The sequence below is a fragment of the Solanum lycopersicum genome, chromosome 5 (assembly GCF_036512215.1).
Source record: "Solanum lycopersicum chromosome 5, SLM_r2.1".
Taxonomy (NCBI): Eukaryota; Viridiplantae; Streptophyta; class Magnoliopsida; order Solanales; family Solanaceae; genus Solanum; species Solanum lycopersicum.
The window spans coordinates 56,996,399-57,024,322 of NC_090804.1; the positions used below are offsets into that span (position 1 = coordinate 56,996,399).

Sequence of the window (27,924 nt, forward strand, 5' to 3'; positions counted from 1 at the left end):
AATTACAAACATAATAGGAAAAAAAAATGAACACGGTTGAGTTCATGTTTTTAATATTTAAAAAATGTATAACTTTCCACTAGAATTACGGACAAAATTTCAACTTTTACCACTTGAATTTTTTAAAAAATATTTTTTAATGAACATCTTGTCTAGGCAAAATTTTGGGCTATGCTATATATATATATATATATATATATATATATATATATATATATATTCCTCAATATATTGTTAGATTCATGTGGGCTATGCTAATTGAAATTGTTATCAGGTAGAGGCCCAATCACCTTTGAGGATGTATTACACATGGACAAGGGAGTTATTTATGTATTTTTCTACGCAAAAACATTTTATAACTAACAAGAGAGATAAAATATATTTACATGTAAATTGAGTTGAACAAATATAAAAAATGTAAGAAAAATACTATGTGTTGTTTGCTACTTTTTTTTAAAAAATAACTATTAATATTATATAAATTTGTGAGTTTATACTGAATATATTATTGTTGTTGTAGTTTTATGTTTATTTTGATATGATGTTTGTGTGTGTGTGTGTGTTTTTATAAAAAATCTTTCATAATTATTGTGATTTTAAATTGTAGTCTCTTTTTTTATTACGATATGAAATATCAATTGTTACCTTATTTTTCAATTAGAACTTTTGAAGGAAAGTAAAAAAAATAATTATATTATTATTGTGGGGATGATTGATTAAAATAAAGTATCACTACTCAAAGAAATAGTTTTTTAAAAGTATCGTTACGATTTAATCATTATTTTTTTAATAAAAATAGAATTTAAAATATTCTCTCAAGTTCATTGTGTTATTTTAATTTTTAAAAAGTATTCTATGATTATTGTATAACACCCCAACTTTTTGAAACGACTAAAATTACTCATATCTTCATGGAAAGACAAGGAAGGTGGGTAGTAAATTAAGAATGATGTAGTATGTCCTATTTTAACTGTTCGACGGTTGTATCTCATGTTTTTGAGTTAGATAAGTGGTAAAATAAAAGTTGGTGAAAGTTATTGTAAAATTTCTTTTTAAAGATTTCTCTGAAATTTGGGTCAAATGTCTTAGAGGTTTTCTCTCAATCTATAAAGAGTTATATTGTTAAATTTTTGAAATAATAATTTATTTTAATTAAAGATTAATAGATATAAAAAGAGAATCAAGATCTCATAAACGATATTTTATTTCTTTTCAACATCAACGAGGATGTCAACTTTTCTAAAACATCAAAGAAAACATTAATTTTTAATTTAAAAAATGCAGATTTAGTTTGAACATCAAATTATGTAATTTTGAACTTTAATAAATTTTACAAGACCATGCTTTGATTTAAGGCGAAATCGTTGAATTGGCAATGCTTTGTAATAAAATTGGGGGAACTTTGAGTACCCTCGGGTAGAGTTGCATATGGGTAACTTGTTGAATTGATTGGATATTGGCTAGTGTTGCATTTTGTGTTTAAATTTTGAAAAGTAGGTATTCGGCTGAAATCTCACAGAGGTGATTAGGCAAATCACCGAGTAAGTGCCAATCAACTTCTGAGTTTGAATTTGTGACTTGGGTCTTATTACATTTGACACACTTGTCTTAGCTAGCCGAAATCAACTCAACGGATCATCTAGTCGAAGTAGACATCGTCTTTATGCCTGGTTGCACACATGTTATTAAAGAATATTATATTGATGATATGAATTAATTTGTCTTGTAGGATACATATTTTTATGGAAAAACATTGAGGACTAAATGAAATAACTTTGATTTGGAGTCCATGCTGGTTATCTCTTGATTCACTACAACACAATTGGGTCTATGTTGGTAAAACTTCAGTTCTTGTGATTGTGGATGATTTTTTCACAATGATTGATGCAAATACTATTGAATTTTGATACTGATAGTCTTGTTTGAAATAATATTCTACAACTATGTACTCGTGTTGTTGTTCACTTAGCGAGTAATTTTATAAAATAATAGTGGTTCAAAAATTAGAATTTTTTTAATAATAAGCTAAGAAGAATGTTGTAAATTTTTTCTAAATATGAACTCATACTAACTTACTTCTTGTGGTTTATAAAACGTTAATTCCTTCTTGGGCCTACATCAATTCACCTAGTGGTATATGTTGGCTGTTGTGTAGACCCTGTTAAAGACCTATTAGCCTATAATGGGTGGCCTATTAGGTCTAGGGTTGGATGCTTATAAAAGAACGACTAGATTTCCTCTAATCTCTTTAACCTTATAGAAAATGCTACATTCGACTTCTAGTTATTGGAGAAGAAATGAAAGGGAGACCAAGTTGAATATTCAGCATTTTTGAAGCAAGCTTTTTCATTGATAAATACGAAGATTTAACATGTATGTATCTTAATCTCGCTTTCTTATGAAGTTTATTTACAAATCATAACTAGATTTTACAAAACATAGTAGATCTGGGAAAATAAAATTAGCCCTTCCACACGTTAGGTTCGGTTAATCAAAATCAAACCTTAAATAGGCAAAATTAGTGCTTCTTTCAACTATGATCTACCCCGTTTTTATTTATCCTTATCTCATCTACTAAAACCAACTTCTTAAGAATGTACACTTCCTTATTCATGTCTATTTGAAAGATTAGATACGAATGATTCATTAAATCCTCAATTATTTACATGTGTTGAAAAGTAATTCACGCGGTCTGTATCTTTTTTAATATCCCTACATTTTTTCCCTTAGTAATTGAATGCTTCTAGTTGGAACTGAATAATCTTTTCAATGGGACCATATAATTCAGTATACACAAATGTACTTCATTTTGAGTAGGTGATAACTCAAAAAAAAAGAATTTGAATCTGGAATTAGAGGCTATATGGGGGTTTCATTTGATCTAGTTGTGAACTAAATTTAAGTCGTTAAAAGATCAAACTTGCAGTCAAATTATATGATAATTGTATAATGGGCTGTATGAATATTCTATGGATTTTATCTATCTTTGAATATATAGATGGATGTAGAAAATGAGGGTTAATATAACTTGTATCCAAGAGACCAAATGGGTAGGATATATAGTGCGGGATGTGTACAAGTATAAGTTGTGGTATTCTGGCAGCACAAGTAGTGGGAATGAAATAGAATTGTAGTAGATGATGATGTAATATAGAAAGTGCTTGAGGTTAAAATTGACATCAATAGTATGACGAGGATTAAGTTGGTCATTGCACATTATTAGTAATTGTGCTCTACAAGCGGGCATGATAAAGAGGACAAAAAGCATTTTAGGGAGGACTTGGACGATGTGGTGGGAGGTGTTTCACACATTAAGAAGTTATTCATAAGAGGAGATTTCAACTATCACATTTAGTATACTCCAATGGAGTATAACAATGTGTATGGAGGTTTGGATTTAGGGGACATAAACTCAAGATGAGTCTTACTTTTGGATTTTGCAAGAGTTTTAAGGTAGGTACTTGCCGATTTGAGATTCTTGAAGAAGGAGGATCAGTTGGTGACCTTTCTAAGATTCATAGCTAAGACTCAAATATACTTCTAGGTTTATGTGGTTATACATAACATGATCGAACTTTAGAAAACTAAGGACATGAAATTATATAGGAGGTTCTGAATGACACAAATTAGAATAACATAATAATTTGTTAGTTGAGCATTGTGTCAATTATTCTTATACGCTATTAGTTTGTAATGTTAATTGTTTTACTCTTGTAGTTTCTTTATCATTTGAGTTTGGTCATATGGAACCGGTTGATTAATTTGCTTATTTACTAAAAAAAGGACATGTGATACTTTGAAAAATGTTGTTGTCTTTAAAAACATCCATATGAAGTGATGCAATATGCCAATTTGGGTGAAAGGCTAAAGGAATCAAGAGTTGAGAAGAGTCTCGGGTGATCACCCACCATTTCGAGTAAATGAGAGCTTATTTTCCATACAGAAAAAGCTCTAAAGTACAATGCAGTACTTGGAAAGGATTTCTTACATACAAATATTGATGGTCATATACTTGTTGTTTATCCACTAAAAAGATGTAACAACAAATCATTAACAAAAGGTTAGTGATCACCCTTTACTTAATTATAATCAACTATCTCGTTTACATATTCTTATTTTGTTAAGGAATGTAGCCACTAGATTACCTGTAGGTACTGGATCCCGAGATGATATACAAGTTTTGATTAGGGAATGACAGTTATTTGTTATAGACATTTCTTATTTTCAAATTAACCAAATTGTATGTTCACATGCTCTATTCCTTCTCACATTTTATAAATGGTCCAACACTTGAATTAAGGCTTTGTTAATTTGTGAATTGGAAATGTCCTCAACAATGAACTGCAAGTTCATAATAAAAACACAAATATCATCTCTAGTTTCATCACCTCTAGGTAATATAGTAACTGCATTTCTTACCAAACAAAAGATAGTAAAATGAGACAGGCTATTGTGCTTAAGAATATGTTGATGACAAATCTCTTTTAATATCTGGCTTTTGCATCTCGTCAAATTGTTCGCTACCCATCTCAAATGAGCATATGCATAAGATACCACCTAGGCGTCTAGTAAGACAATAAATAACCCGTTGATATATGTGGTACCAATGACTCGTGTAAGCTACAAGAGTAAGGAAATTCAGGTATTAGGTTAACTCTTTCATGAGTTGTTGCACAAGGAATAAATACATATAAAGCAACAAAGGGAATCACCTACAATCCAATCATCCCACTTTTTTTTGAATACATAGAACCTTATAATCTTGATTCAACGGGTCAAACCCCAACACCAACTGATCCTCATGACCTTTGAGGGTTTTTGTATCTTCCCCTTTGTCATTTGAAAGTTTGTCAATACCCAAAGATCCTCAAGTATTCCACGTAGTCCTTTAAGAGGTACTATATATATCGAGATAACATTATCAAGTGGGACTCGATATTATTAGACAATAATCTTCAATATGAAGAGGATTCAATTGAAGTTCTTGATCGAGATGTTTGGAGATCATGGTCAAAGGATATCAGATCAATGAAGGTTAAGTGGAAGGATCATTCGGTTGAGGAATCTACTTGGGAAACTGAGAGGGACACGTGGTACAAGTAACCTCACTTATTTGAGAATTCAAGAACTACACTATTTTTGACTTGGCCAACTTTTTCCTTGTTTGATCGCTCAAACATAAGTGATGGTAAATTTATTTCTACTGTAATGGTCCATGCCGGTCATCAGGGGTAGATCAATTGCGAATGATTTGGGTCAAAAAAACTTTGTGTTAATACTTAAAACTTTAGGCTAGGCTAAGCTAAAATAAAATCTAAGAATAATGAGGTCTAGGTTAACCAAGGAAGGGATTGGAGATGATATCTACGATTGGGTTGGATTATCTTTTGTGTAAGACGTGATGGAGTCCATAAGATATTTTACAATTAATTCAGGTGAGTAGAACTTCCAATGTCAAACTTGACGTGAAATGGTTATTTGAGGATGTATTGCATAATATAGGCTTTGGGGAAGATTATTATGTTTTTGTCTTTGTTCAAGCCACTATAGAAGATGGGATCCCATTATAGCGGGGCTGCTATAGTAGGTTGTTGGCCGCTACGGTGAGTTAGGTAAGTATTAATAGAGGAAAACTCCTAAAACCTCTCATTATTATGCAACTTCATTCTTAGGAAAAGAAAAGGCGACCTAGAAAACTGTTCGTCAGTTTTTCCACTAATTTCTTTGATAAATGTTTAATTACTCTCCTAACTCTCCTAACTTGCAATTCAATTTTTAAGCCTTAGAACGTAGTGTGATACTCTTAGGTAGGGGTTTGATGAGACAAACAAAAATAAGAAACTATATGAACTATAGTGATTGCATTAACTACAAACAAACTATATTAATAATCATGGATAATGACAAAAGAAAAGTGAATATGTATTATTTATCGTAGAAAAATGATCATTCAAGTGTGAATGCATTTTATTATAACAGAAAAAAAAATCAAATTAATTCAATTATTTTGACGGACAAAAACAATAAACTACATGAAGTGTAATGATTATTGTTGTTTGAGGCAATTCAATTTTTCTTACTGTTATAATAATGAATTTACACGTGAGTGGTCACGTTTCTATGATTAAATAATTTGTATTCACTTTCCTTTTTTCTTTATACATAATAATTAATGTAGTCTACTGTAAGTTAAGATTTTAATGGATTTGTCATTGCATTCACGACCAATACATATTATTTTAATGTTGCTTATTTGTTGATATTATAATTATAGAAAACCCATCAAATATTTAAATATAAAATATTCTAATATTAAATATAAGTAGATATATGCATAGTATTTTTAATAGTTTATTTTTTAAACTTCAAATAATGGTGGGAAAAACTCTAGTTCTGATAAAATGATCATCAAATTTGCCTAGGGTTAGAATTAAGTAATAATCCTGGTTTAATTAGGCTATTATTTTACAAGGCATTATAAAACGGAAAAGCTTAAGTTCTTCAGAGCATTCAGGTAAGGTGGGTGATGGTTATTTGTTTTCTGAGCTATGTGATGTATGCATGTTAACTACTTTATAGTATTACTTGTGCAATGCATATGGGAAAAATATAATGAACCTGAAGATTATTTTTATAAAATTACCATTTTAATACTCCGGATAGTTGCCCCGAGTCATGTTCTTTTAGTTTACGAGATTGGTTTTGTAGTTGGATCATAAAGTTGATATTTTTTAAAGATTTGGAGTTTTGGAAGCTTTTTATTTGAAATGGTTGATTTTGGTCAACACTTGAGGTCCGAGTCTCAAAATGAAATTCCACCAGTTCCATCAGCATAGAACCTGACCTTTAGGTTAGTAGGACTATTGGCTCAAGTCTTCAACTAATTAGATGAGTTTTGGAAGATTTTTGTGTTTTGAAAGTTGAAAGAGTAATATAGTTTACTGAAGTCAATATTTGGTGATAAAAATCTTGAAATAGAATTTTGACATTTAACTTGGCTTCGAAATGTGCTTTTGGTCTAGATGTATTGTTGGCTTGGGTCTTAAGGCTTTTATTTTTTATTTTGATCCATTATAAAAAAATATGGAGATAGTTAAGACTAAAATTCGACTTTAGTCCACGAATGAAGTTAGGATTGTAATTTCAAAGTTTTGATGATTTCACTAATTCTGAATGGTTTTTTGGGTTTGGTTCAGTTTTTGAAACTTTTGGATGGGTTTCATATCCTTACTTGAAAATTAAGAGATTCTTAATTTAAAATTTATTATAGTCAATATCGGGACAGGTGACCTTATTTGGATATTTTGATGAATTCATTGAGTTTGTAATATCATTTCCAAGACAGAAGCATATTTGATTTGTGTTTGGGAGGTTCATAATGAATTTTGGCTGAGTTTCTAGAGATTAATAGGAATGGGAGACACTCCCAAAACTTAATCTGCACAATATCCATTTTTTTTGAATTAATTTGTAGGGTAAGGGTTAAAAAAGGCAAAAAAGTGGGGTTGGGTTTTGTGGTCATAGGACATTTCATCACTTTAAAAATGGGGTAAAAACATATATATAAAATATCATTCTCATCCACAACACTTCAACATAAAATAAATTCATCCCTCCAAATAATTGTATTACAATCCCAAGGAATATAAAATTATTTAATAAAAAATGTTAGCACTTTCCGACGAAACTCTGAAAACGTTATAAGAACCCTCCTCGTCTTCCATAAGCTTCTCAACATTCTTTATCGAAATTATAAAACTTCATAAAATTGTTCATCCTTTGTCTTATTAATCCTTCGTATTCATTGTTTCGTCTTCCGTCTTCCATTATCGAAAACATAAAGAAAAAAGGGATTCTATAGTTGGTTCTGAAAAATGAAGTCGAGTTTGTCTATTTTAATCAATCGTCTTCTCAAGTTCAGTCGAAGCTTTTTCAATCTACTTCGCAGATTCTTTTGAATTTTCAGAGTCTAATGTAAGTTTAATCATGTTTTCTATTTTCTTTTAGCCTGTTCGATTTTATTTTGCGATAGTGTCGTAAAAATCGTGAATTTTAGATGTTTTCTTAATATTCTCAAAATCTCACCCGTTTTAGTACATGCTTTTTATTTGGAATCATTAGTGACGTTATGCTTTGTACAATGCATAGAAATATTTGATTTTTTATGTTTATCAATTTTTTGACTTTTTATGTTTATCTAGTCAAATGGGCTAAAAGTTTTTACTATATGTTGAAAATTCCTTGATGTTGGTCGACTATAATGGAGTTTAGGTCAATGATATTATCGAGTTTTCTTGGAACTAATACTTTGTCATATTATTGTTAAGCATTACTTTGTTTGTATTTATAGATTCGTGGTCGTTTTTTAATATGAAAAATATGTTTGTGCATATAATACAACATGACTCCTAAAACTAGAGAAGAAAGTGTTAAAAGATTTGTTTCTAAGCCTTCTAAAAATAATAAAATAAAGGCTGAAGAAGTTTTAAAAGGATCTTCAAAAAAGAAAAAAGTTGTAGTTGAAGAGACTATGCCAAACTCGAATTCACATATAATGACTGAGATCGATAACTATGAAGACAGTAGTGAATCTAGTCAATAAAGAATTTATAATGTAGATGAGGAGAGTAGCACAAACAACGGAGATACCTGAGATGAGGATGATGATCCCTTATCCTTGCCAGTCTGTGCAAGATATATCTCTTGTTTGTCTTTTAATCTAAGTACATAGATGGACGAATTGCGGTCTTCTCCAACGATTTTTATACGAGAGAAAGATTGAAACTTTATCATGATTTTAGAACTGTGTTAGTTCAAAAAAAGTTCATAATGAATTTAAAGCTACTTGTTTTGGACATTTAAGACATATTCAAAGTACTACAAGTTCGATGGACAATTGGTCCATTATAAGAAGCTGCGTCGTGTTAATAATGATAAAAAAATGTTGCATGAGATATGATTTTGTGTGAATGATAAGCTTGGATGTTTTGGTTTAAAACAGTTTGCACTGATTATGGGGATGATTTGCTCAGCATATCCCCGTAAATCAATAATGAAAAGAGTACTTCAGAAAGGTGAGAAATTATACCATAAAGTGACGAAGAGTAAAAATATTAGTAGTACAAAGTTGATGTATTTGATTAAGGGTACTAGATTGAAAAAGGACCAGAAGATGAAGTGCTCCTTAGTTTGGTTCGTCCACTCTTAGTTTCTTGCCCAAGATCGATCTATGATTGTGGATTCGAACCACATTATGATGGTCGATAATTTAGAGTTTTCAAGTGTTATCCGTGGGGAAAGAGTGTTTTGATTTAACACTGAATTATTTGAAGAACAAAATTGATTTGAAGAAGTAGATGCAGGTGTACAATAAAGGAGGGAATTCATCATATGCTTTGTATGACTTTCCTTGTGCATTTCTGGTACTAATTATCAATTATGCATTTCATTTATAATAAACTCTTATATATATATATATATATATATATATATATATATATATATATATATATATATATAGTATTGATAGTCTCTGTTTTTTTATTAATTTCAGGTTTGGATATATGAGGTTTTTCCTCATATTGAGAAGTATGCAAAGAAGTCATTGGACTTTTCTCTTCCCATTTCCTGTTTGCTTAGATGGCACACAACAAAGAGCGATAATGTTGTCGAAGGTCATCTATTTAAGTATAGAGGGGGAAGTACAAAGATATAAATTTATATTATTTTTTTGTAGATCGTGCATCCATACCTTATACCTACTGTTTGTGAAACAAAACAAAATTATAAGCAACATTAAAGACATGTACGGACGAAGTCAATGACACAACCATTAATGCCTTTAAGGCCAAGTTGAAAGGTTCTACTGTCCTGACTATTGCAGTAGAGAAAGAGGAGGATCAAATATTGGGTAAGAACAATTCCAACCAGCCTTATGATAATTCTGTTTTTAATGGACAGAATTATAAAAATGATCATTTATGTTAGTGTGTTTTATCTCTTAAACTATCAATGATGAAAGTTGTCGTTTTCATACGAGATGACTAATTGAGGAGAGCTCAAAAGAACAAGAAAAATGACGGTAGACTAATTTATATAGATTTTGTAAAATAATATATTTGTAAGAATGCTAAGCTATGTATTTACCGGCAGTTAATGAAGACAATACATCACCTACAGTTGATAATGATAGTGATGTTGCTGATGTAGATGAAGTCCTTCCATTAGCAATGGTCAATGAAGATCTCATTGTAGTTGATGAGCACTTCAGAGAAGAAGTCAATGAAGTTTTAGACGAATGAAAGAAAGAGAGAAAGAACAAGAGGAGAAGAAGATGCAAGAGAACAAACAAGAGGAGGAGAATATTGAAGAAAAAGAAGAAAATATAGAAAAGAAGCAAGAAGAAGACCACAAAGAAGCGAAGATTGAACAAAATAAAGAAGAAGAAAAATAAGAGGATAAGCAGGTAGAAGAAGAAAAAGAAGAGCAAAAAAAGATAGAAGAAGAAAAAGAAGAGAACAATGAGGTAGAAGATCAAGAAAAAAAAGAGGAGAAGCAGCTAGAAGACAAAGAAAAAGAAGAGGAGAATCACGTAAAAGATCAAGAAAAAAAAAAGAGGAGACGGAGATAGAAGAAGGAATTGAAGTGGATGTGATGGGAATTGTTATGGAGCTCAATGGTGATTAAGACTATTTGTTTTCAATTGGATTTTAAGACATTGAATTTTGAAATGGTTGATTTTTTGTGGTCGATGATAAAGATTTTGGGGGATTGAAGTGGTTGTATTTTGGTGGTCGACTATTAAGAAAGTTGGTTGTTTATATAGGTGGTTTTTGATGACTAAGACAGTTGTTTTTTTTAGATAAATCAATTTGTGGTGGTTGAATATTAAAACAATTGATTGTTGAAGTGCCTTTTTAGAAAGTTGAATGATGTAAATGTTATTTTCGTTTTGATGGATATTGTTGTCAGTTATCAACATGAAAATGTATATATATAAGAAGTACTTCATTTTATTAATAAACCGTAATACTACATGAGTAAAAGATATAAGATTGTAATATTCCATCCCCGTTACTCATTTCTAAAAATCAACCACTGACAACAGACCATACAACATTATTTTTAGGCCCTTCTCTTTTTCTTGAGTCACCTTTGTTTTAGTTGAACCCTTTCTTTTTCGGTGTCTTTTGCCAATCCTTTAAAGTGATTCCTTTGTTCTTCGACTTCTTTGTAGAAAGTCAATAGCAAATAACTATTTTCTTTGGATTTTTGAAGCTTTTCTAATATCTGAAATTTGGTAACGCCTTGAAAATTTGCTGTCTAGAATCCCAGTCTCAATTTTGATGGGCTGCTCGTTGATGAATAATTCTCAAGCCACTTATAAAAAGAGCACGCACCAATTGCACAATTAAAGAATTATCGACTTGGTTTTGTATCGGTGTGTGAAGTCCTTAAAATTTCTAAATTACCACAACAAACATAAGTCTTTTTTAAATTAGATGTGTGACATGCTTGAGACATAATTAGAAAAGATGTTCAAGTATTTTAAAATAGAATAAGATGGACGAGTTCATGAATCCTGCTTTTTATACACTAACAAAACAAATGTTACCATTGCAAAAGTATCATTTTATACTTCGTTACCATTGTAAAATTTGAATAATTGAGTATTGTCAATGCTGATCAAAATATATAGATAATTAAGAAAGTCGATACTTGTTCATGTTCTTGGTGTATACTTTAACGACTACATCTACACTTCAGCAGTAATAAGATATATACTATTTGATATCATGATCCTCAAATGATCTATACTGCACCTACTAGAGTATGACACTTTAATATAGACCGTAGCTAGTATAAATTAAAAGGGGGGCTGATTAATTGATATGAAATTATATTATTGAAATTTATTGAATATATACTTGAAAAATAATTTTGAGATCACATTCAATGATACTCTTCATGCCGCATTGTTTCTTCCTTTAATGTGTATATGTAACACAATATCATTAATCGTCAATTCATAGTGAAAGGATCACCTTTGAAATCGAAAATATATAGTTTCAAGCTGGCCACAACATATTCACACCTAATTCAAATGCACAACTTGTTATCTCTGCGAAACCACCTATTTTCTTTGCAATTCGGTTCATCCATTGAACTTCGTCATCCAAGCTCCTTATTTGCGATTTACGACCCAACCACTGTAATAAAAAACTCATATGCTACTGGTTACTCTACACTCAAAGAATAAATATGAAAAAGTCTTTGTGTGTTATCAACAAAATAAAAAACAATCAAGGGGTATATTTATTCCAAACATCTGCAGTTGTTGCAAGTCTCTTCTGTATAGCCGACCAAAGAATAAATCTATGTCTAGGATGTATTCTTGGATACATGTTTAAGTATTTTCAAGGGACTTTAGGGTGGAGAGGCAGAGAAGAGATATATATCTTATGAGTTGAGTAACTTTTCTCTAAGTTGAACTCTATTAAGTTGTTTTTTTATTTTCTCATGACTATATTTCCCAATTATTTATTGATCTCTAGACTCCAGAACCTTCCTCACCTGCCATGAAGCATTCTTAGGTATCTAGATTTAGCTTATGTCTCCCTGCTTGATGTAGTAGTTGTGGACCCATTGAAGCCATATGCAATCCCATAGGAGATTAAGGATTGCTGCAGAATTCTAGGTGAATAGATTTTTTACATTAATGTGTCCACTTACAAACCTTGGTATACATATTTTTGTCCAAGAAACTAGAGATTTCTTTGAGACTGTCACGCACCACAACAAAGTCCTACAAAGTTGTTCAAGTGCCTTGATGGCTTTCTAAGGGATGAGAAATATTAGAGCTCAATAAGCATGCACTTCAAATAATATTTGCTTTAATTAGTTGTATCCTTCCTGCATATGATAGTAACTTGGCTGAACAACATTTGATTTTAGTTGTGATCTTCTCAATCAAGGGAAGGTATGTATTGACTCCCAATTTTTTCGATGCTAGAGGCACATCTAGGTATCTGAGTGGCAAAGTTCCCACATTGAATTCCAAGGCATCTACAATGCTTTGTTGTGTCTAGATGCCTCAAAGAATTTCATGAAGGCAACATTCAATAGGTGACAACCATTATTTCAGTCCTTCAGTACATCAACAAGTCACCAAGAAAAAAAATGTGGATGCTATTAAATCTTTCAAACTTGGGATGATAGTGATACATTTTTTTCCATTTGTTTGAATTATCTCCCCAAGTATTCTATAGCCAAGACAAAGAGATAGGGGGACATAAAATCCCTTTGTATAATCCCTCTCTGTCCTTTAAATGTGTTAATAATCCTTCCATTCAAGAGAAATGAATATGACATTGTGGAAACACACAAGATGATCCAATGAACAAATTTTTCAAGGAACCCAGATCACATAAGAACTTCACTAAGAATCCCAATTCCAAGGTGTCATAGGCATTCTTTAGATCCAGCTTGAGTAGACATCTAGCTTATTTCCCTTTTCTGTTTTAGCTCTTGAATATTTCATAACTTACATAATGTTATAACCTGTACTTCTACCCTCCACAAAATTTTATTGAGATTTTACAACCAATCCACAAATCACAAGCTTTCTTCTTCTTGGTAGAACCTTAGATTTGTATAATGTAATGGAACAAGCAATGGTTATGTAATCTTTAACCATTATTGGAGCTTTAACTTTTGGATTTGAAGTTACTGATGTAGAATTAATAGCAGGTCATAGACTACCAGATTGATAGAAATGTCCTACAATTATAATGACATATTTTTTTTAAACTACTCTCAGTTCTTAGTAAAAAAATTCAATTGGGAATCCAACAACTTTTAGTGCTTTGTCTTTGGGTATTATCTTTAATGTCCTCCATTATCTTATCAGTAGTGGCCACTTTAATGATCTCTATTTGTTGAATGATAGAGACACATGGTCCACCTCTAACCACATCATTATTGAAATATCTCAATTCAGTAGCTTTATTCACCATCAAATCCTTAAAGACATAGATAAACTCAAATTTAATACGCAGTGGTTCTGCAACTTTATTTCATATTCAGTGTAAATGGAAGAAATAATGTTGTGGCTAATTCTTATCTTCCACTGGGCATGGAAGTACTTGGAATGTCAGTCCCAATACGCAATCCAAATTACTCTAGCTTTTTGCCAAAGTGCAACCTCTTCATTATTTATCCATTTTTCCATCTTTATTAATATCTATTTTCATGGTCTATGAGTGTTTAATCCAGATTACTTGTTTGTAGTTGTCCTTGAATGATTGATACGTCTAAACGTACACCTCAATTATGAATTACCATTGTTGAAGTCAAATATAAAATTCAATTGGAGTTGAAGTCGATCCACAAGGAATTTATGTTACAACTCGAACCATCGTTACTTATGAACAAAAAACACCGTGAGTAGTTGGGGACCACTGTCGCACCAGATTGGGGTGATGATGCTACGACGACGGGGCACTAGCAGGATAGGAGCGCCAGAGCGGGAATGTTAGGGCACAACTTAATGATGCAAAGTCTTGTTTCTTAATTATTCACTAAGTGCCCAAAAGAGGCAAAAATCACCGCAGAAGGCCTCAAAAGGATGCTCTAGGCTTGGGAAGAAAGGAGAAATAGATTTCTAGCATAACGTCGACACAACTCACTGATTCTCGACTAAGGTAGGCTAGGTTTAATTACTTGAGTTTTTTTAAATTCGTGCTCACTACATAATATATTTCTAATTGATGGTAGAATTCATGTTTAGGAATTTGAGCATGAAAAAAGTGACGATTTTACATGTACGCCTAGTTGTTAAGTATGATTTGTATCTTGGGGCGAAGCCTCATCTTATGAACTAGGGTTAGGTGTTGGTTCGACTTATCCGTTGTGTTATATATGTTTGATAATGGTTCCATTGTATGTGTGCATGTATGAGAATAGAGAAACATGAACCAAACCTAATGAACCGACTAAGTATGAACAACTACATTCCATAGACTTATTACTTGAGTGTGTGATTATAGTTGTGGTTGTCTTGACTTGACCTAGTATCACGTTCCAAAACATATATTGGATTGAGTGTCACATTTCAGCACATATACTAGATCGGGTATCATGTTTCGATAATATATTAGACCGGGTGTCACATTCTGACACATATATATTAGATCGGTGTCACATTCCGACGCACTAACAATTTAGATGTGGGTTCCATGAAAGAATCATTTATGACTACTACATTCATATCTACCTATTATGAACTATACATTTCTCCTAAATGATAATTGAATTATGTTCCTTGTATATGTGTCCTTACGATGTTGTAATTGCTTGTTATATCACATTTACTGGAACTAGACATGAACAATCATGCCCAATCTGTATGTATGTTGTCTGATATATCGATACTGAGGGTTTTGGTGCTACGAATAACTATCTTTTGAGAAACTGCATGTGTTCATAAATAATGAGAAGTGGGGTAGTGTTCATGGTGCAAAAATTAGTTAAGTCCTACCTTGGAAAGGGGATTCGTATTCGAAAAGATGAGCTAGTCTCGATAGAGTATGCCATGTGGTCAAGGGAGAAATGGTGATGCAGAAGAAGTAAGGGTATGTCATAAGTGGTTGGTCGGGTTGGTAATGGTTGTATTCAAGAGATACTTAATGAGATAGAATGATTAAGCTAGGATTCAAGAACAAGCTATCAGTGTGATAAAGTAGAGGGTTAGATCAAGTGTACTAGTATCTTTAAGGTATACAAGAATGTTAAAGGCAGGGGGATAAAGGTTAAGGGGTATACTTCTATATTGTTTAGTTGATTTTTTTATAATATGTAGTGGGTAATGGGTAAATTGATGATGCCTACTAGTACATGTACTCTGTACTAATTATACTTTTGTTATGTCTTTTGGAATAGTTTGGTTGCATGGTCAGTGATATTTCATAAGTGAAGACGAAAAAGACTATCTCCAACAACTTCTACTCTTCTTTCCCTGTGGTGGAAGCTATTTCATTAGTTACTGTATTTTATACTCGAAGATCTTCGAAGCACTTGTAACTTTTTAGATTAGATCCATGGGGGAGTTAAATTTATTTTAAAAATTTAACTTTGGATTGTTTGAACTCTTATTTATGTACATATCTCATGAATTTTCTTTTGTCTCCAGTTTTCTTAATCTTCTGCTTGTTTTTAATCGCTTGGGGATCGAGGATCCTCCTACTTAGGTTTTAGAGTAGGTGCGCGCATGAACAAGTGGGTTGGGTCATAACAAAATGGTATCAGATCCAAGGTTGTCAGTCTCTAGTACAAGAGCAAATGTGAAGTAGACTCTTGTGGATTAGTGCATTGACGTTCACATCTAATCTCCAAGAAGCTAAGAGGCATTCTACGAAGTCGTTTTATTTCTTCTCTCCTTCCGTGCAGGTTTTTGCTTGTGATGTGAATTGAATCCTATTGGTATCTCAACAAAGTGAGTTGGATGTCGTAGTCGCGGCTGAAGGGACACAAGCAAGGAAAATTGGAACTGAGAAGGTTCCAATTGGTATCTGGCATTAGAGGTTGTATGAATTTATGAATGATCAGCTAATGGTCACCCATGAAATGAATTAAGTAAGAATTTGGAATTTCCAGTGTGGTGTAGCTTGAAATTGTCAGAATAATTGTTGGTGTGTGTAGTCTGGCTTGCCTAACTATTTGAAATTATGTGAGTAATGATTGCTTGGGTTTTTGTGAACTTGTTGTCAGAGAGAGATTCATCACTTGGTTATGTGCAAAGGTCTAGAGATAAGCTACGATCTAAATCGTAAATTGATTCGGGACGTGTTATACGATATATTTATTAGAGGAAATGCAACTATTATTTGTGCATAAACTTACTATTGCTAAAGATGGTTAAGGAAAAGAATGATTTGTCATTGTAGAGGAAATCCTGTTTCACCAAAGTTGGGATTGGTCGGGAACCATATCAGAAAAGGAGATATTATTGCATAATAGTGGAATTTCCTATCGTGAAAGATTCCCTTGACGTATGTCGCAACCACTTCTAAACCCTGTGATTCATAGTAATATACTTAGGACCTGCATGTTTGTGGTGTTAAATTAGTAGGAAAAGCTTTACTGTACACCGCTAGGTTGATCTCGAGGTTGAAAAATCTCTATCTTAGCTAACAGGGATACCCTAAATGCTTAACTATGGCCCTGTGAGGAAATGAAAAACTTTAGAAACAGGGAGAAACCCCAAGAAATATTGTCCAAAAACTAATCTCGTCATGGCCACTCCAGGGCGAGACTGCCAGAGTAGGAGATAGCAAGAAAAAATCCCAGCCCTGCCTTCCCTGTTCTTCCCTAGTTTTGTCTATGGGCTTCGAATCGTGCACATGCTAATTTCCGCAGTCCAATCAGTACTCTAATAGAATAGTAAGTTATAATCACCTAAGATTTTATTACGACTATGAAAATAGCAAAACAAGCATCCATGTTCTTAAAAAAACTTTTAAAAAAGTAGAAATATTATTTGTTACATGCCTTAGCAATGCAAACTCTAATCAAGGACCATGTGGAGGGGGAGTTTTATAATCTGAATCTAGGTGAACTTCTCAAAGTCATCCGGCTTAAGCCTAGGACGCTCCCTCTGACGATGACGTAATAGAAAATGACTTTAATGGCCTTCCACATTCGAACCATCAGGCGGTCCCTTTCTATATTATTTTTATTCTTCTATCTCAGTTCGTGGTAGAGAATATCAACCTCAAGGGATTTGGAGGGTGGAATTAGAGTTGAGGCATTAGCATAAGAGCATCATAATCTCTTTCGGACGACTGCCACGTTCTTCTCCACATGAGCGCCTGATAGTGGGGCTCAAACGGCGTACGAAGGACGTCGTTGACCTCATCATCACCCTCTCCCTCGTCGTCTGCCTCATCCGTTGTTTTGATAGTGATGGCCCCATCCACCTTTATTTCTTTATTAAATCAAGGTGGAGGCTGCCTAATCAAAAGAAGATGAAAAGAGGGATCTATATCTAAGTTCCTTATTAGTGAAAAAGAGTGGCACCCCAACCCGCTTGCACATCGTTTTCTCTATTCTAAGTAGAAAGAAAGTCTTCTTGTTTCCTCTGTAGGATATCTTCCACTCGAACACAATCTATTCCCCCATATTCAGCCCAATACCCTACGCAGCCCAAGCCACCACTAGAGCCCGATGGAAGGTCACGTATATGTGGATGCCGACGGGTGGATCCTCCTAGATACTAGGTGCAACTAGCTCTTGACATCCGATGACAAATGAGTACTTGTTATGCCCTCTATAGTATCCCAATAAACGTGCTCCCGACGCAAATCCTCGCCGAGTATGTCGTGCATAAAACTTAAATTCATCTCCCTTAGTCTGGTCTCGTTCTCTAAGTTAGAGACCTCGAGCACCTAATTGATGAATTGAGTGCTCAGAAAGATTCAACTCCTCGTACGTAGATTTTAGGGTGAGGATCGTCCCAGCGGACGATAGGTAGTAGTGCATAAAACTCTCGTAACCAGCCTCTGTCATCAACCTCAACCATACTCCATCCATTGGGCATGGAAACCGGGTGCTTTCTCCGCTAAACCCACCTGGTGGAAACCATTCTCACACAAAAATTTTGTGTTCCCATGATCATGGTGTCTGCCCCGATTTGTAACATTGGGGAATCGAACAAAGGGAAGTTTTCTTCATTTATTCTCACCACGGTTATACAAGCCTCCAAAATCATAAAATGTACACATTAAAACACCATTAAATTATTCAATACGGGGGTAAGGAAGGAATATTTTCTATTAGAAGTGGCAAGAGGCCATTATTTTACAATATCCCGACACAACGGTTCCGCCCTACAAGATGAAGTTTGCCATAGAAGGATGAAGGCCTCCACCATAGGATGGAGTCCGCTAGAGCGGCCTTCATCCGGGTCAAACATCAGGGCATGATCATGGTGTCTTTTTCCCTAAAACTTCATTTTTAACAAAATTTTATTGAGATTAGTGTTTCTAGAGTACAAGAATACCTAAAGAAGGCCCTAGCATTCAACTCCTAATAGGTGAAAAAATTAAAGTTTTCTACCAAGAAACTATTCAAATTCCATCCACTCATTTTGGAATTATTTCAGCTATATTATCATGAAATTTTCTCTCAAAATGTTGTGAAGACATTGGAAAATAAGAGAAATGTCCATGCAACATTTTTCTAATCAAATCACGCAACCAATACGCTCAAATTAAACCTCCCTAAAGAAGTATAAGCGGTCATAATCAAGTAAAGAACCCAAATAGTAGGTGGGGATCGATCCCACGAGAAAAATGATTTAGGCTTAACTTCAATATACAATTGTGTGTATTTATCCAAGGATTTTTCAAAAACATGTAATTAAAAGGGGGTGGTGGTGGTGTTGTGAAACAAGTTTATAAAACACTTCTAAGCTAACAAGTGAACGAAAGTTAAAAGTGAGTTTTTATCAAGTTTTGAGACTAACTATGGTATATGTGTTCCCCATAGGTTTATAACGTCGTATTCCTAGCAATAAAAAATCTTCCATAGTGTTTTGCATGTAAAGTGGTAAGTTATATATCTCTAAATCATTGGTCTGACATCTAGATAATTTCACCCCGTACCTTGATCCGACTACGTGTGCATAATTTACTAACCCTTAACCTTATTTCATATTAGACATCATAATGGATGTTTGTCTTAATTATTACTTTGCATCAATCGACAGTAGCCTATTAGATAGTATCCCACTAAATCTATGTTGATAATTATTTTCCTATTACTACCTCCTTGGTCCGACAGGTAGCAACAAGATGATTTCTAATGTTGGCCAGTGTTAAAAAGACTTCTAATTTAAAGAATTATCAATAAATGCAACAACCTATTTGAGAATTGCTTATTTTCTAGGTTTACTTTGTTAATTACCCATGGTTCCTACAATTCTAGTTTTGGATTTTGCTACCCATGCAAGCAAGATCACAATTCGTAATTTTTAAGGAAGAAATCATGAACTTACTTCAAAAATAATAATACACCAAGAAAATCATTTTGAAATTGCAAGATAAATGTTCAAAACAAATCCGGAAATTGAATTATGGTTAAAGTTTGCAAAAACCAAGCTCAAAACAACACAAGAACAATACTAAAAATGTCTAACTCCAAAATGAGGTTTTAAACCCTTTATATAGAAAACATTGTCCTAAATTAAAAGGAATTGAAATATGGAAATTTTGTCCAAAAAACGCAGCATTGATCGACGACCCCTACTTACGGACCATCGTGACTGCGTGCGTTAGTTCAGACATAGAATATTTTTCTCTCCTTCAAATCGAACCCAATCTGAATCGATCGATGGACCAACAATATAGTCCATCGATGCCCTCCGTTGATGCCCTCCGTCGCTCCATCATTAGAATTTCTCCAACTTCAGGTACTTAAACTATCCATGATCATATCAATAGTTTACTAACGATCCCTTCCGTAGTTCTACACTTTGTAAGATTTCCCCGAGTTTCTCCATCAGTTGAACTTCAATTGACAGTCACCACCTACAAACCGTCGATTGAATGAAGGGTCGTCGATGGCCTTCGTAGGTCGTCTTTCTGCAATATTTTCTCTGTCTTATGCATTTTTACTATGAACATCTTTCCTACAAAAAAACATAAAAACATGTTAAAACTACTACAAAAAGTCTCTAGACACACACAACTCTTAATAAAAAAGAATTGAAAGCACCGTGAAAACATGACACACCCTCAACTTAAATTCATTTTTTGTCCTCAATTGTACACTATGATTCAAAACCACACTTGTTACAAAAGTATATTCTATTAAGCTTCACAATCAACTATCAATCCCGACTCTTTCTTTGATTTAGTACATGCTTACGCTCTCATGTTTGAAAAAGCTAACTCATGAAGATCACACTATTGACACGAGCTCACCCTTAACAAACACTTCTACTATTTTGCCTCTCACCAAGTTACCAACTTTCCGACATTGCAACTAGTTCCCTAACTTCAAAAGAAATCCTCATTATTTTGCTGATTTAAAGTTTGGGTACTGATGTACCTTGGTTTCACAGTACTTTCAATGTCTTTTCCTTAAGTTTAGTGTGTTTCTAAAGCCTTTTTGTATTGATTTTTGATGTACGTTTCTCTTTATTTGCAGAAAATCTGTCCAAAGGAGAATGCAGAGGATATGAGCAGAATCTGTAGAAATGATCACCTATGGAGCCCAGGATGATCCATCGTGACTGTTACGATCCGTAGGTAGCACCGTAGTTAGAAGAAAATGGCTGCTGAAGGAAGTTGGAGAAGTCTAACCAAGTGTGGGACTACGGAAGCTCATGAAGGACCATCATAGCCATGACCATCTGTCCTGCATATTCGTCGTGGTTGCCAGAGAGTAGTTCCAGTATCCAATTTTGAGAAGTTTCTAAGTGTTGTGGAATAGAACCCCTCGACGGACCGTCGTTCTTGCAATGGTCCTTCATAACTGTCCGTCGAGGGTAACAAAAAGTTGATGAAGAAAGTAGTAGAAAATTTTGCGAAGTATGGAATGACGGAGCCCACGATGGTCCATCGTGTCCATAACGGTCCATTGCAGGGATCGTTGATTCAGACGCGGTTTGGATAGATTTTCCTTAAATAGAGTCCTTCTTTTATTATGTTTTATTTTATTATAAATAGTTTTAAAAAAACCTCATTTTTAAGGTAAGACTTTTGGATATTATTTAGTTCTCTTGTTTAAGTATTGAACTCTTGATTTTGGTATTTGATCATACTTTTCCAGAATTAGTTGTTAGTGTTTTTGTGAATTATTCAAGTGAATTTCCTGATTTTCTTCATTCTCAGAAAAGTAAGTGCATGATTTTTTTTGTCATCAATATGAATTGTGTGATTATTAGCATGTGTAACTAAACTCCATAACTAGGGTTGTGGGAACCATGGGTAAGTAACAAGGTAAAATCTAGCTAAAATTATAATTCAAGAATAGTGCCTTGCATGTATTGCTAATTCTTTTGCTTAGAATTCTTTTTAACGAATGACCAATGTTAGAACTCGCCTTATTGCTACTTGCCGGACCAAAGAGGTAGATAATAGGAATAGAATTATCACCATTGATTTAGTGTATACTTCTAATAGGCAAGTGTCAGTTGGAACGAAGTAACAACTTAGTCAAATATTGAATATGATGCTTAATATGTGGTAAATATAAGATTTAGTAAAGCAACACACGAAGTCGGACCAAGGTGCGGAGTGAAATTCTCTAGATGTCAGACCAAGGATATAGAGATACTTAACTTATCACTTTACATGCAAGATACTAGGAAAGAATTGTTATAGCTTGAATTACTGAGTTACGAGCTTGTGGTGAACACATACGCACTAGTTACTATCATTATTTAATTAAATTCTAATACTTGAACCTGTCACTTGTTTATTTTAATTTAGCAAATTGCTTTTATTTATCAAAACCCCCTTTAGTTATTTGTTTTTGGGAAATAATTGAATAAATAGAAGTATTAATAGAATAAATTTAAGTCTGAACCATTTTCCTCATGGGAACGATTCAAACCTCACTAGTTGGGTTCTTTACTTGATGCGACCGATTTTACTTCTTTTTGAGAAATAAATTTGAGCCTATCAGGTACAAGGATATTTATTCAACACTGACACTGAAAAAAAAGATTATACATAGCTAGTACTTGTCGCCGTAGAATTTCCCTAATTTTCACTGCTTAAGTTTACCACATTCGAAACGTACGCTCAGGGTCAGGTGTGGTACATTTGGGTATATTTTTAGTTACTTTACGCCCTCCTATACATTTTCTCTAAGCTTCCTACCTCTTTTCATTGCCTTTTACACCCTACTTTTCTTTGCTTCTCATATTTTATTTGCTCCTTTTTTTTGGCTATCACTCATATATATTTTTTAACTTTTCCAAACTCTTTTCTTTTTTTTTCTTTTACTTTAATTTTCTCTTTCACTCCCATTGATAATTTCATCTGGTCACATATTTCTCTCACTTTCTCTTTTCTTTTCAGCATCCAACACTTTTCATACCCATTTAGATTCTCACTCAAAATATCCACCCTCAAATCATGGCTTTTCCATGAGTTGAGGTACACAATACCCGAGGTCGGGTCAGGGACAAGATGATGTCATTTTCTACATTAGCCACCCTCAACTTAGGCTTTTGGTGTAAGTCGAGGTGCACATGTCTAAGGATGGACTGGGGCAGAAACATTAAACCCTGCGAAGGTGAGTTGGTGAGAAAAAATTAGGTCTATTATATGCTAAACTGATTTGGATCAAAAAGAGAGAAAGATTACGATTTGGTTAACTTCATAGAAGGTTATATGTTTGATAATTTGAACAAGGGGTTATGATCCTTTCCTAGTATTCTAACACAGATTCCCTTTGCAGGACTAACCAAGCAAGTTTTAGGTAGGCACCAACTGTTGAACACTCCAAATTCCTCACACTCTCTTGACACCTCATTACACTATCAGAGTGTTAGAGTTCTCAATTTAGGTGTTAGTTGAGGGTTATGCAGTGGGCGCCTATCTATGTCATGCTTAGATCAAACACATTCAACTTATTTTCTCCTATTCATGGAAGCAATTTCTACGATGGTATATCTTTTAATTTCAGCCATCATGCTTCATCTTTCATGTTTTTATTTTTATGTAGAAATAACAACATGTCGTTTCAACAGAAATTAACCAGTCTTTTGGGAGGCAAAAGCACACAGGCAAGAAAACCCCCAAGAGAGGATAGTGAATTGGGTTACTCAGACTTCACCTTAACACTCACTTTCCATTTACTACACCCCCAACAGAACGAGCATGTCATTGTCCCCAATGCATAAAAAAACATAAGTACAGGGTGGTAGGTGAAGCAAACCTGAGGCACATAGTGTCAAGAATCTCTCAACAAGTGCTCAAGTCCGGTTTCCTAGAACCCGTACATCAGTGCTTGGGTCACCCTCAATGGTGCCCACAGCAATCTCTGCACCATCAGTGGTGATCCTCTCACCGATCACCTGTATGGAGCTAGACGCCCCAAAAACCATCTCTCGTGCACTAATTTGGTGGGCCTCCTCATGTGCCAACGAAACCCTTCTAGCAGCCTTAAGGTTCGTACTTTCTTTCTTCCTCGCACGAGCATCATCTCCTGCATCTGTAGTGCAACTAGAACAATGCCTCTTGACATGAATATGTGGTGGCACCCGGTGGAATGTATTACGGATCTTGCTCATTGTCGGAGTTAGCAACCATCCGACGAGATGAGGCCACAGACTAAGACTTGCCCCTTGAGTAGATGATATCCCATTTAGGATCCATACCTGTAGAGTAGTTTTTATTCTCACTTCTACAATACTACATACTAGAAACAATCAGAGCGAAGAAAAAAGTATTACACAGTTCAGTTCTCCAACTTCAGGTTGACGGGCACTATCAACGGTCCATCTATACGGTCCATCGTTGTATACTTAGAATTGTTTAACTTAATAAAAAATATTAGACCTCTATAATCAAAACAAGGGACGTGCAGAACAACCCGTTAATGAGTCAATGGACAACAATCAACTTCCGTCGTCTAACACTTGGAATGATTTTACGATTTGTGAAAACAGGTTCTCTGAATGAAAGGACGAATGTGCAAAAATTGATGGACCATAGTCCACTTTTGTAATTTTAGGCTTCAATAATTAAAGTGTGGATCCCATCGACGGACCCCATCGACGGCCCATTGATGGGGTCTCGTACTGTTGGCCGGAGACAAACTTTAGGACTTTTTGAAAGATCAACTTTTTTGACAATTTCTGGACCCACTCAAGCGTAGACAAGCATTATAACACCCACAAAAATGTATTTGTCATTCTTAGAGTTTTGATTTCACATAATTTGTATTCTAATTCATCAAAACTATGAACCTTAAGTCGGAATTCTAAAACTACAGAGAAAGTCACATCTTAGGCCGACTAACAAGAGATACAACCACATTCTTTCATTCCGAGGGACGTAATACATGAATTTTTAGCATACAATATCAATTAAATTAGTCCCTTAGTCAAGAACCACATTTGAATTTTTGTAAACAACTACGAACGACAATTCAAAGTGTAAAAGAAATCAAAATAACTTCTGCTCCTAGTGGCGTGGTTGTGATATGAACTTTGAACAGTAGCCTACGCACCTGAAATTTGATCAGTGGTTGAAGAACAGTGGAGAAACAAGAGAATTTGGGAACAGAGAGTTTGGGGAATTTTAGGAATTATGAATTTGGAGTGATATTGAAGATAAGTGTGTAATGGTTGGTGATAAAGGAAGGAAGTAATGGAAGAAAAACAGTTTAGGTAGGTAATTTTAAAAGAATTTGAAGGTGGGAATTAATATAAACGATTATTTTATTTATTATTACCGTCCGAGTCAGGTCGGGCCGACCTACGAAACCCCGTCAACGGTCCGCCGATTGGGACCTTCATTTATATCTACACTTAGAAAATTTAGGGGACATAGTTGGGAAGTACGACACCATCGACGGTTCATCGATTGAATGACGTCCTGTTGATGGGGTCCGTAGACCCGTGCACCAGACTATTTTTCAGAAGATTAGGCTATTCTTTTGTGTTTTTCTAGACACTTTGAGACGGACCCTACACTACTCTCTAGCCAACACTACTATTAACACAAGAACTAAATGAGATTAAAAACATAACGAAATATGAAAATACGACTATTCCTATAAAGAAATCAAAACCTATCGTAGGCTAGAGGATACACCTTGGGTTGCCTCCCAAGAAGCGCTTGATTTAACATCCCTGCACAACGCAGTCTCCTTGATTACTCAGAATTCATCAAGGTGATATGCCTCAACCACTTCGTGGACAATATCCGCATGCCCTAGGGGGATCTTAATCCTTTTCTCGTTGACTATGAACTTTGCACCCTCCTTATTCTCAAACTCAACCGCTCCGTGTGAAAACACTTTGGTGATGAGGAATGGCCCTTTTCACTTGGACTTGAGTTTTCCCGGAAACAAGTGTAGCCTAGAGTTGAATAGAAGCACCAAATTGCCAACCGTAAATTCTCGCTTTTCAATACTTTGGTCATTGTACTTCTTCATCTTTTCTTTGTAGATGTATAAACTTTCATAGGCTTTGAGGCAAAACTAATGAAGCTCATTCGACCCATTTAGTCATTGTTCCTCTGCTTCATTCCAACCCATCTTCAGTTACTTCATTGCCCACGTGTCTTTTACTCTAAATCAACTGGCAAGTTATAGGCCTTCCCTTATACAAGTTTTTTTGGAGACATACATATGGGAGTCTTGTATGCAATCCGGTAGGCCCAAAGGGCATGATCAAGCCTCCTTGACCAATCCGTCGATTATCATTCACCGTTTTTGCTAGAATTTGCTTGATTTGTCGGTTGAACACCTCAACTATCTTGCTAGTCTGTTAATGATAAGCATTAGCCACTTTATGGCGAACCCATATTTCTCCAATAGCCCCTTTAACAACTCGTTACAAAAGTGAGAGCCACTATCACTAATAATGGTCCTAGGTGTGCCAAATCTAGAGAAGATATTCTTTTTCAAGAACGCATTGACACTCTTTCCTTCAATGTTAGGAAGCGCTATAGCTTCCACCCATTTTGACACATAGTGGACTGCGACAAGTATATACTTCATCACGTGAGAACTCACAAACCGGCCCATAAAATCAATGCCCCATACATCAAACAACTCAATCACGAAAATAGGGTTTAAAGGGAGCTCTGGCCTATTCGAGATTCTTCCATCTCGTTGGCACCTATCACATGATTTGGCAAATTCGTGAGAATCTTGGTGAATGGTTGGCCAATACTTCGTACGCTGCAAAATCTTATGCGCAGTTCAAATACCATTATGGCGCCCACCCAAAGGCGAGGAGTGACATGCCTCCAAAATACTCAACATATCAACTTCCGGTACAAAATGACGAACTATCCCATCGGCACAACTCCATTATAAGTAAGGCTCATCCCAAAGAACTTTTTAACATCATATATGATTTTTTTCCTCAAATGGAAAGACAAGTCTGATGAAACTATAGCACTTGCTAGATAATTCGCAAAATCTGCGAACTATGGAATCAAATCTTGAGAAGTGGACAATACATGTTCATACGGGAATGCATCATCAACTTCAAACTTATCTCCCGCTTCATGTATATCTTCATCCTCTAACCTAGACAAGTGATCGGCAACTTGATTCTCAATCTCCTTTCTGTCGTTTATCTGGAAGTCAAACTCTAGCAGTAATAGAACCCATCTAATAAATCTTGGCTTCACATCCTTCTTCTCCATAAAGTACCTCAACACAGAGTGGTATGTATGTACAATAACCCTCGTGCTAAGCAAATAGGTGCAAATGTTTTCGTAAGCAAACACCACCACAAGAATCTCTTGTTGGATTATCGTGTAGTTTTTTTGAGCTTCATTCAGGGCTTACTTGTATAGTAAATGGGGTAAAGAATTTTATCCCTTCTCTGTCCTAATACCACACCAAGTGCGTCCCCTTTAGCAGCACACATCACCTCAAATGGTTTACTTCAATCTAGGGAAATAATAATGAGCGCGAACACCAACTTTTCCTTCAACTCTCCAAACGCTTTAAAAAAGGATCCATCGAAATAGAACTTACACTCCTTCTCAAGTAGTTTTCACCAACGATGTCCATTTTTTTTTTAAATCTTGGATAAACATCTGGTAAAAACCCGTATGTCTAAGAAAACATCTCACACCTTTTACAGAGATGGGTGGAGGAAGCCTCTCCATAACTTCGACTTTAGCTCGATCAACCTCTATCTCATTCTACTAGATTTTATGGCCC

General features: G+C 34.5%; 1 long non-coding RNA gene across 2 annotated transcripts; it reads left to right on the forward strand.

The window, feature by feature from the left end:
- The first annotated feature begins 13,221 nt into the window (after positions 1-13,221).
- Positions 13,222-21,781, forward strand: LOC112941574 (uncharacterized). 2 transcript variants are annotated; one of them, XR_003246957.2, is made up of 3 exons: positions 13,222-14,702; positions 16,447-16,632; positions 21,208-21,781. It is a non-coding gene; the product is annotated as an uncharacterized lncRNA (long non-coding RNA). The 2 variants fall into 2 exon arrangements; XR_003246956.2 differs by lacking the exon at positions 21,208-21,781 and having other exon boundaries at positions 16,447-16,756.
- Positions 21,782-27,924: the final 6,143 nt, after the last annotated feature.